Raw genomic sequence first — 10,841 nt, 5'->3', positions numbered from 1 at the left:
TTAAATAGTTTTTTTTGTTTGTTTGTGGGGGGGTTTTGTTTTTTTGTTTTGGTTTGGTTTGGGTTGGTTTTGGGTTTTTTTGGTGGAACCAGGGATTGAACTCAGGCCCTTGCACTTGCCAGGGAAGTGTTTATTCCACTGAGCCATCTCCCTGTCCCCTAAGTAGTTTATTGATTACACATGATAATGGATGATACACAGCTTCAATCCCATCTATCATTGTATCTGGTACCATTATTCAATTTAGATATATAGGATGTGTCAACATTCATTTTTATAACCAAGTAGCTGGCTGTTTGCTTGGGTGATCTTTTCAATGGTCAAATTCAGAGGTCACAACAGTAACTGTCAGTTCAGCTACACTAGTGTTTCTGAAGACAATGACTTTTTTTTTTTTTTTTTTTTTTTTTTGGCGGAACAGGGGATTGAACTCAGGCCCTTGCGCTTGCCAGGGAAGTGCTTATTCCACTGAGCCATCTCCCCAGCCCCGACAATAACTTCTTTAACCAAGCAATTGTACAGAAATTTTAAATGGGACCTGGCATCACCCTGAAGGAATTCTAGCTTCACACTGTTGGGGATGTTAACCAAGATGACTTCAGAGCAGACTAACTTTACACAGCACATTTTTAAAAAGACACATTTATTCAGCGTCATGATTAGACTATTACATTTAGCAATCAACAGCATGGGTGCAAAAAAATAAAAGGTCTATATTAAAACCTTTGTTGGAATGCCTTACACTTTCTACAGAGCAGAAACTAAAATAACCTGTTATACAATTAGTCACAAATACAGTCAAGTTTTTTGCCCATATGCGTGAGTATCGCCTAAAACATGTCTTCTTTGTAGCAGCTAGGCCCTGCCACCACTGTGCTTGGCTGAGTTCACAAGTCTATTGTAACTTGTAGCTTCCCTGTTACTTCTCTGGCTCTCCTCTCTGCCAAACTTGGTTTCCTGGAAGTGTTTAAAACCTTCTGCCACTGCCATAGCTACTGCTGCTGTTAGAGCCACCATAGCCACCTTGATTTGGTGGTTTGGTAAAATATTGGCCTCTACCATCATAGAGCCCAGAGCTTCTGCCTCCAAAGTTTCCCCCTTCATGGGTCCAAAATTTGAAGACTGACTGTTGTAATTGCCAAATTCATTATAGCTTCCACCACCTCTGTGACTGCTTCTATCATTATCAAATCCATTATAGCCTTCTCTGATACCACCATATCTTCCCCTGCCATGGCTGCCACAAAAGTCACTTCAACCACTGAAGTTTCCTCCACAACTGAAACTGTCATTGCCACCAAAACCACTGCATGACCACCACCAAAATTTCAAGAACCACTTTGACCTCTTTGGCTAGATGAAGCACTAACCATCTCCTGCTTTGACAGGGCTTTCCTCACTTCACATTTGTGGCCTTTCACAGTGTGGCATTTTTGAATGACAATTTTATCCACAGAATCATGGTCATCAAAAGTTACAAAAGAAAAGTCCCTCTTCTTTCCACTGCCTCAGTCGATCATAATTTCTTTCTTTCTTTCTTTCTTTCTTTCTTTCTTTCTTTCTTTTTTTAGTACCTGGGATTGAACTCAGGACCCTGCACTTGCTTGCTAGTCATGCACTTATTCTACTGAGCTATCTCTCCAGCCCTTGGTCATAATTTCAATCAGTTCAATTTTTCCATATTGTTTAAAATAATCTCATAGGTGATGTTCTTCAATATATTCTGTAATGCCACCAACAAAAATTATCACCATTAATTGGGCACCTGTTCTTTGAGAATCTTCTCTGAGACATCTCTCTTTGGTTCAACAACTCTTCCATCCACTTTGTGTGGCTTTCATTCATGATTGCATCCACCTCCTCCACAGTGGTGTAAGTGACAAACCCAAAGCCCCTGGAACGCTTGGTGTTTGGGTCTGTCATTACCCCGCAGTCTATGAGTGTTCCCCATTGCTCAAAATGGCTCCTCAGACTCTCATCAGTTCTTTCAAAGCTCAGACCTCCAACAAAGAGCTCCAGTAGACTCCTTGGGAGACTCCGACTTAGACATGATGGCAGTCAGGAGAGAGACTGACAATGTTTCCTCAACAGTGTCCACCAGCAGAAAGCAAGACATTCACTTTGACTCATGAACCAAGTAGTTATAAGGATAGCTCTGTGGATAGAATTATAACCCCCTGAAACTCAAAATTTGATACTCTATCCTCCAAAATGATCTTATTTGGAGATGGCCCTTTGGATTTCAGTGAGGTTGTAAGAGTAGATCTATCAATTCTCAGCCTTTTAGCTAAGATCAAGCATAGTAATAAAAAAAAAACTTCATAACAAGTAAAACAGCAAAAAAAATCAAGTGTAGAATCTGTTCTTATCAGTTTAATATCTGATACATCCTCTGTCTGAGGACAATATATTAAATGGAGTTTTGGAGCTGGGAGATGGAATCGGAGCTTGCTCCATCCACTGCACACACCAACCTGGTATTGCATTACCTCCAGGAACAGTGCGTCCTCTTGAGGAAATAGAAAGAAAAAAAAAAGGGGGGGATCCCTCCTGATGGCACTAATGTTCTTTTCTTTTCTTTTTCTTTTCTTTTCCCCCCTTTGCAGTACTTGGGATCGAACTTGAGCTTCTCAGTCAGGTATTTATGTCCCTGAGCTATGTCCCCAGCCCCTAGTGTTCTTATAAATTAGAAACATCACAAATTTATTTTTTTTTATTTGCTGATACCTAATGTTCAAACCATCTGGCCTATAGTATTTTGTTGCAGTAGACTGTATAAACTAGCAATTAGAAAATATTTGGAACTGAATAATGAAATCTTAAATTTCAAAAATATTGTGTTACAGCTAAAATAGTTTCTTTAATGTTTATATATTAACTTAAAAGATAGTTAAACAAAATCAACAATATTAGAAATAAAATGGGGGGCATTTGAAAGATGCCAAAATTAAAAGTAGAAATTCAAATAACTGACACTACCAATAAACTTAAAAATATGAAATGCATGTATTCTCATAAATAATAACTCCTACCAAAATGAATTAAGAAGGAAAAATAAGGGCCAGGGACATAGCTCAGTGCCTTGCAAGCACAAGGTCCTGAGTTTGATCCCCAGTACCACAAAACAAAGGAGGAGCAGGAGGAAGAGGAGGAGGACAAGGGGGAGGAGGAGGAGAAGTAGAAGAGAAAGAAGAAGAAATAATGTGCTTGTAAACTGTTTTTATGAGAAAGAGTCTTACTATGTATAGTTTAGGCAGGCCTCCAACTCACACCAGTCCTCCTGCCTCAGCCTACCAACTTCTAAGATTACAGGTATGCACCACCACAACTGGGTTTGTATTCATGACTCTTTTGGAAAAAATGTTTAATCATTTATTTATTTATTTATTTATTTATTTATTTGGTACAGAGTCTCACTATGCAGCTCAGATTTATAGTGATTCTCCTGTCTCAATCTCCCCATTGCTAGGATTACAGGAGTATACTACCACACCCAGTCTCAGAGGTTTTGGTGGCTGGCACAGCATGTCTGGGGTACTGGTGATTGAACTCAGGTCCTTGTGCTTACCAAGTAGGCACTTAGACTGCCAAGATATCATCCCAGCCCTGTATTTGTGACTCTTAAGGGCTGCTTGAATTTGTAATTTTAAATATTGCAAAAAAAAGTCCAAGATTATGATGTGGTGTCTTTAACAAATTCTTAAGCATGTAATGTCAATCACGTATCTATCACAGAGGTTTTCTGAATAAGGAAATAAATGATCACTTCCTAAAGTATTATCCATATTTTATACAATTCTGGATTCATCCCAGGAATGCAAATTTCATAAGAATTAGAAAATCATTCACAAATTTACAGTGTGAATAAAGAGTATCATTTGATTATCAAATAGAAGCAGAAAAGCATCCTCTAGTCCTCTATCATTTATTAGTAAAAATTACATAGAAAATAAATAAACTGCCAAAGGCTATCCATTTAAACAAAATTCAAAGATTCAAAACAGGTGAGTATGCTAGTTAAGGATCATCTGTGTTCATTATTCCACTGGCCATCCTAAGCAAAGGAAGACATTTAAGATGGTGATTAGAATGGATAAATTCAACCTGGTTACATAAGTTACCATTAAAATTAATTTTAAAGGAAAATAAGTTTCAAAGGTCAAGAGAAATATGACTAGAAATGGGAGAATGTAATAAGTTTGTAAATATAAGAGTCTTTTTTTAAAAAGTCAAATGAATTTCCTTATACTAGCTATAAAATTGGACTATGTCTTTTTATTATAGCTTTACTGAGATATAACTATATGCAAAGAATTATGCATATTTAATATGAATATGAATATTATGATTAGTTTAGACATATGCAATACTTTTGATACCATCACCACAGTCAAGGTCATAGACTTACATACCTACGGCCTCCCAAAGTACCCTAGTATTTCTTTTTATAGTAAGAATACATGACATGAAATCTGCCTACTTAACAAATTTTGAAGTATTATTCTATGCATACTGTGTTGTACTGAAGATATCTAGAACTCAATCATCCAATATAGCTGAAACTTTATTCTCATTAAACAATTCTTTGTTCTCTCTTGCCCTATCTACTAATACAACCGCTATTATAATCTCTACATCTTTGGTATAGATACTGGTATAGATACAATACCTTATAAATAGCATCTTCAAAAAGCACATTTTGAAAAATAATATTTAATATATGAAAACTATGAAACACTGAGACAAAATTTTAAATGTGAAGACATTAATGTGAAAAATATAAAGTAACTGAAAATAAAAAATATGTAAAAGATAGTCAATAAGTGATAAATAATTATGTTCATGGGTTGTAATAACAAATTTGTAAAGATGTTAATAATACACAAATAGGGTTACACATCCAAAGAAATTCTAATTAACATTATAAATTCATTTTTGTTGAATTTGAAAGACCTGATTCTAAAACTCATAAGGAAGCATGAAAAGTAAACAATTTTAATTAATGAATGAAACAAAGATAAGGATTATCTCTAAAACATTTTAATTTTCATCTTCTTATGATTTGTCACATTAATTATGTGACCCATGTAATGGATAAAATATTAACGAATGCTTTTCAAAATGTGTACTTGATTTGCAATTCTATCTCGATCTCTATTTTCTCCAGGATGAGCCCTTCTTAACATAAAAGTCCAGTGTCACTGTTGCATTATTGCATGCTGCCATTCAGCAGGTGACAGTTTGTTGAGTTCTTTCCCTTCTTCTATGGTTATTCTGACCACAAGTCTTGAATTAGAGAATTGGGAATATTCAGTGCCTCTGTGCTCTCTATCTTATCTCATCCACATGGCTGATGCTGACAAAGGATATGCAAATTGTGGTACAGGGTTACAGGATAAATCCTGAGGGTGCCTGACTGACTGTCAGATACAAAAGTTACATTTCTTGTTATACAGGTCTTGCTTTACCTTGGTCTTAACCATCCAGCAGAAAAGTATAAAAACAAGATATATAAAGTAAAGCCATATTAATATGCTGAGTTGTGAAAGGCTCAGGTCAACTGTTGTGGATAACCTACTACTATTGTGGACTTCTGGACTGTTGGATTGTTTTGCTGAATTCACACATCTATAGTATTTAGATGCCAATGGAATACCCATTTCTGACAGGACTAAACAAAAAGAGGGGATACAAAGGAAGGACCATTTTGTATCTGTATATCTGTATAGTTAGGATAGATACACAGCTACTCTGACTTAAATCAATGAGAAGAAAGATTTGTATGAATAGTGTTTGGACAGGATATTCTGTCTGCATCTTGTACTATGGATAACCACTAAGAAGATAACAATGTATAATGTATTAATTATTGAAACTGTCCTATTAATCAGTTTTGAAACTCTCTCATTGATGTTTCTCAATAAAATAAAATTTAAAAAATAAAATAAAAAGACATGAGTTACACCTATTCTCCCCAATAGCTTGCTATGTAGGTCTGTCTACTTTACCTTTGGGAATTATAAACAGTACTACTCTGTCTCTGAACTGATGAATGGCTCTGGCTACAGAAAGTAGACTGCAATCTTATTGGCTCTCATATTTGGCTTGTATTCCTCACTGTGACATTAGTTCTAGCCCCATTTTCACAAATATGTGCTGCTCCAAATCTACACTCCTCCCCTTTCCTGAGTTCTCTACCACCTGGTTGCCTGTTTGACTATTAAAGTTACTACATAAAACACTACTTCTAGGAGCATCAACTTTCTCCCAATTCTATTCCTTAACCTCCCAGTGGTGAGCATGACTCATCAACTGAATTCTGCCTAGTCCTTGGAATGTTGGAATTACTACCACTAAAATTCACTGAGGTTTGGCTTCTTGTTCACCTAGCCGGAAGACTAGTGTGATCTTTGTTGTCTATTTCTAGTATGATCTCTGATAATATCTGGACATGAGGTGCCCACATCATCTTCCTCATGAATTTCAAATCCTCTGTTCTTACAATTTATGTGGATCTCCAGCATAAACCAAAACTCTCCACTTGTTGGGTTTGTTTGATTCACTGATCTCCAAGCTTGGTCCCCACTGTGTCCACTCTGAGTCACATTATCGGTAAGATAAAAGTTGGACAGCTATTCTCGCAAAGAATCTTGAACTTTCTCTAAGGACTTCTGCATCTCTGTTGGTTGACCCATTTCTCAAGCCAGGCTGAGATGCTAGCTGCCCCTTCACTCCATCTAACCACTGTTGTAATTCCATTGTTATTTCTCTGGAGGTGCCTAAAAGATTGTGGTCTCTCTTTAGCTGGTAATTCTTCATCACTGAATTCACTTAAAAAATGATAATAGACTTCTGAGGTGGAGTTCTTGCTGCCATCTTTTCCCATTTCCACAAAGATTACAGCCCTGAGGTGAAGGTTCTTCACCATTATTGCCTGCCCTAGACCTGGTCTGATTCATACTGAGACACTTGGCCTCCTTATTTTCCTTTCCACGTGCTTTTTACATATGGAATAGTACCCATCCTTCAGTTGTTTGTGCCTTTTTTTGAGAGTTGCCCATCTCTTCCTCTTTTCTTAATGTTAAAGAAGACTTTACTTGAGCTATTAAGTTTCATAAGCTTAGTATTGTGTCTAGACATTAGTGCCTAAGCCTTTCAAAGAATGCTGGGCTGAATGTCTACTATGTATATTTAATTTACTTAAAATGATAATTTAATATGCATGCTATATGTGTACATATAGACCTATAATTTTATTGAGAAACAAATAGCAATGAGACAGTTTCAAAACTGATCTGTAGAACAGTTTCAATAATAAATACATTGCACATTGTTATCTCAGTGGTTATTCATTGTGCAGACATGACATCCCATCCACAAACACTATTAGAACAAATTTTCTTATTCATTGAATTAAGAGAATGTAATTGTGTATCTATCCTAACTATTTTGAATACACAGATACAAAATGGTCATTCACGTGTATCTCCTTTTTTTGTTTAGTTTTGTCATAGAAGGGTATTCCATAGACATATAATTTTAAGGTTAAAATATTCTGTCCAAAAACCAAAAGTTTGATTCTTATTTCAGCTTTTGGGCTTATACAGCATATGACACAATATTGACAAGAACATCTCTGAAAGTAGATTAAAATATAATTTTGAAATAGAGATAATTTATTGAAGCATCTCTGATAATCTAACTTATTAGCAAGCAATATGTAATACTGAATAACCATTTTTTATTCAGAAATGGAACATGGGAAGATCAGAAGCTACAGATTATTTAAGATTTCTTTTTGAAATGTGCAAAAAAAATTGGGATTAAGGTATAGAGTATGCATGGTTTCTCAAATTTGGTTTAAAAAATCTTGTAAAAAGTCTACACAGAATCAAATGCATAACTAATATGTTAAGTTCATTTAGAGGGCAAATAATTATAAATAATATGAAAAAGAAAACCTAAGGAGAATGTAAAATTTATCTAAACACAAAATATGAATTGAAAATCTATTTCTGCATGTGAATACTAAAACAAAGAAAAAAATAAAATAAAATTTACCTGAGTATACTGGAGACATGTTCAAAAATTTTTAACAAATATTTTTTGGGTTTTTTTTCTTAATAAAAAGAGATTAATCATTGTTTTCATGGCTCTCATTGACCCTAGCTCTTAACCACCTACAATTATTTTTGACTCTACAGTGAAATACCTAGTTTTCTGGGCAATAAAAATGTCTCCCAGAGTGAGCTTCTGTCTTTTGATCCCAGTGGTAGCTTTGGACATAGGGGTTTTCTAGGGCTCTTACTGCCAGGTGACTCCATCAAATCTCTAAGCACTGGCTTTGAGTGCTCCCACCGGAGGAGAGAAGGAGAAAGTAAAACAGCTACTTTAATTACGCCAGCAGGGCTCCTTGATTGATTAGTTTCTCTTGGGTTCAACTAACATGGAGAAGCAAAAGAAGACAAAGCACATGGAGCGAGAACAGGCTGTTATACCAACATAACTCTGCCATTTTCTCGCTGTCTGCCTCTGGTTGCTCTGGTCTTGCTTCCTTATTCTCAGATCCACAAAGACGATGTAGCTTAGTCTGTCCTCAAACTTATGGTCTTGAGTTAGTACATGAAATAGAGGAAAATGTAAATAACTTACAACTTTTGAAGACGTGTCTGAAAGAAATGCGTATTGCCTATCTATCTGCATACATGAACCAGAATGAGAAAGTTCATCATATTTGTTTTAATATACAAGCTCAATTTTAATTTTCTAAGACTTTTATAAGATTCTAGCTACAAGTACAGTAGTTACAAAATCATTTTCCTCATTGTTTGCTTCATCATCTTGAAGTGGCACATGGTGCTAATTAACATAACATGCAGAGCACAATAAAACTTACCTGTCACAACAAATGATGCTGTTCCCCATCCTTGAGTTTCCTTTGTAGGGAATATATTCACAGAAGAGAGATCATTTAATCAGCAATGATTTATAAAGTCTTATAAAGTTAGACACAGTGAAATCAAACCTGCCTTATCAGTGACAATATAAGGGAAGTACTGATATTAGCATATTACTGGAGATCCACCACTTGCAATTAGATAATAGTTTAAATTTTGATAAAATAGACACATAGACAATATTTACATCTTAAAAAGGAAGCTCTGAAACCTACAGAAAGGTTGGAATGTTGCCAATGTAAAAGCAGCAGAATTTGTACATTAAAGCCTCTGTTTTGTATTTTTTTAATCAGAAAATGAAGAATTTCTAAAATACTTTAAAAAAAGAATATTTGGCTGTACCTGGAAAGAAAATAACCTGGATTCAACCAAAAAGCTAAAAGCATACAGAAGTAAGAAAAAAATTAAGATGAGTAATGTGCATCCTCAGAGACTGAGCAGAGGAAATATAAGAAAGCAGCAAACAATTCAAGCACTATAAAATGAGAGGAATCCCTTTTTCACAGGCTACAGGGAAGGAAGGAAGCAATACAATGGTGTTAGATCATTGTCCTAAAACTGGAGAGAGACTTTTATAAAATCTCTAGTTCAATGCTTTCACTTACATGAATCAGAAAAAAAGATTATTTCTAATGCAATTACTTGTGCAAATTCTTTGACTTCTTTCATTCATGTTTTAAATTTGATGACTATAAGCTATTCATTTCTTCCATGTTTAGGATAAGGTCCCAAAGGATGAATGAGTTCTACTGGATCACATCTCCAAAAAGATGTACAGAAGTTTTATGTTGCAGTGATCTACCAGTTCCCTAGGGGACAGAAGGAAAAGCGGAGCAATAGGAAAATGAAGAATTCTGGCAAGTTCTTTCTAGCAAGCAAAAAGGTTATGAGATGATGGCTAATGAAGTAGAAAGGGAAAAATAAATCTAGCATTTCAAAGTCTTTCAATGTCAAAAATCATGCCCTCGGGAAGTGGGCTGATGAGCTCCGTCTCACTTCATCTTACACGGAATCACACGAAAACAGGGGTGCCCCGCGACTCTCACTGGCAGCTACCAGGCACACTTGAGCAAACCTTTCAGACCGCTCATTTCCACAGAAGCAGGATAGCTGAAAGGCTAGGTGACTATTAAGTCAGTAGCCAAGTATGGTAACAAGAAATGGAAAGAATTACAGAGAAATAGAAGGCTGCAGAGAGCTTCCTGCTACCCTGCGCCAGTGGGACCAGTCCCAGCCCAGGGGCAGCCTGGGCCGGACCCTCTCCCAGACCCTCAGGCCGCCCCCCACCAATCCGCAGTGCCTCCCCGACCCCGCCCGCAGAATAGGATTTTCTGCCGAGTTCCAGGAGCCCCCAGACCCAGTCCTAGCCCAGGTCCGGTGAGTGCTGAGAACTTCTTGCTACCCTGCGCCGGTGGGACCAGTCCCAGCCCAGGGGCAGAGTGGGCCGGACCCTCTCCACCCCCTCCGGCTGCCCTCCACCACTCCGCCATACCTCCCCCACCCTTCACACCGAGTAGGAATTTTTGCCCCATCCTGGAGCCCCCAGACCCAATCCTAGCCCAGGTCCCATGAGTGTGTGCAGAGAGCTTCCTCTTTCTCCTACTTCACCTTCCCCCTCCAGGCACAGCTCAGGCCTGGCATACACGCCTGAGGTGTAATCCTGCAGCTGCAATCCCTGCAGGGGAGAGTGTAGAGGATAGATCCAACCAGCTCGTCCAGGGGCAACAACATCTCGCCACAGGGGCACATCAGGTTCATCCTTAAGGGCAGCAGCGGGAAAGATTGAGCACAGCAGCCAGACGCAGCTGGATAAGTCCAAACTTTGTAGAGCTGCACCGGAACTTCAGTACGTGCGAAGGTTAAAACTACAGCAAAGATCTACAA

General features: G+C 37.4%; 1 non-coding gene and 1 pseudogene across 1 annotated transcript; one reads left to right on the top strand and one right to left on the bottom strand.

Moving 5' to 3' along the window:
• The first annotated feature begins 2,313 nt into the window (after nt 1–2,313).
• On the top strand, nt 2,314–2,511 carry LOC111814793. Its single transcript, XR_002819684.1, has one exon. It is a non-coding gene; the product is annotated as a U2 spliceosomal RNA (small nuclear RNA).
• Nucleotides 2,512–6,004: 3,493 nt separating this feature from the next.
• Nucleotides 6,005–6,959, bottom strand: LOC101581724 (annotated as a pseudogene).
• Nucleotides 6,960–10,841: the final 3,882 nt, after the last annotated feature.

Source organism: Octodon degus, unplaced genomic scaffold (genome assembly GCF_000260255.1).
Source record: "Octodon degus isolate 3935 unplaced genomic scaffold, OctDeg1.0 scaffold00009, whole genome shotgun sequence".
NCBI classification, from domain to species: Eukaryota; Metazoa; Chordata; class Mammalia; order Rodentia; family Octodontidae; genus Octodon; species Octodon degus.
Note: the sequence above shows the minus strand (reverse complement) of the source record. Positions and strands in the feature narration are given on the sequence as shown.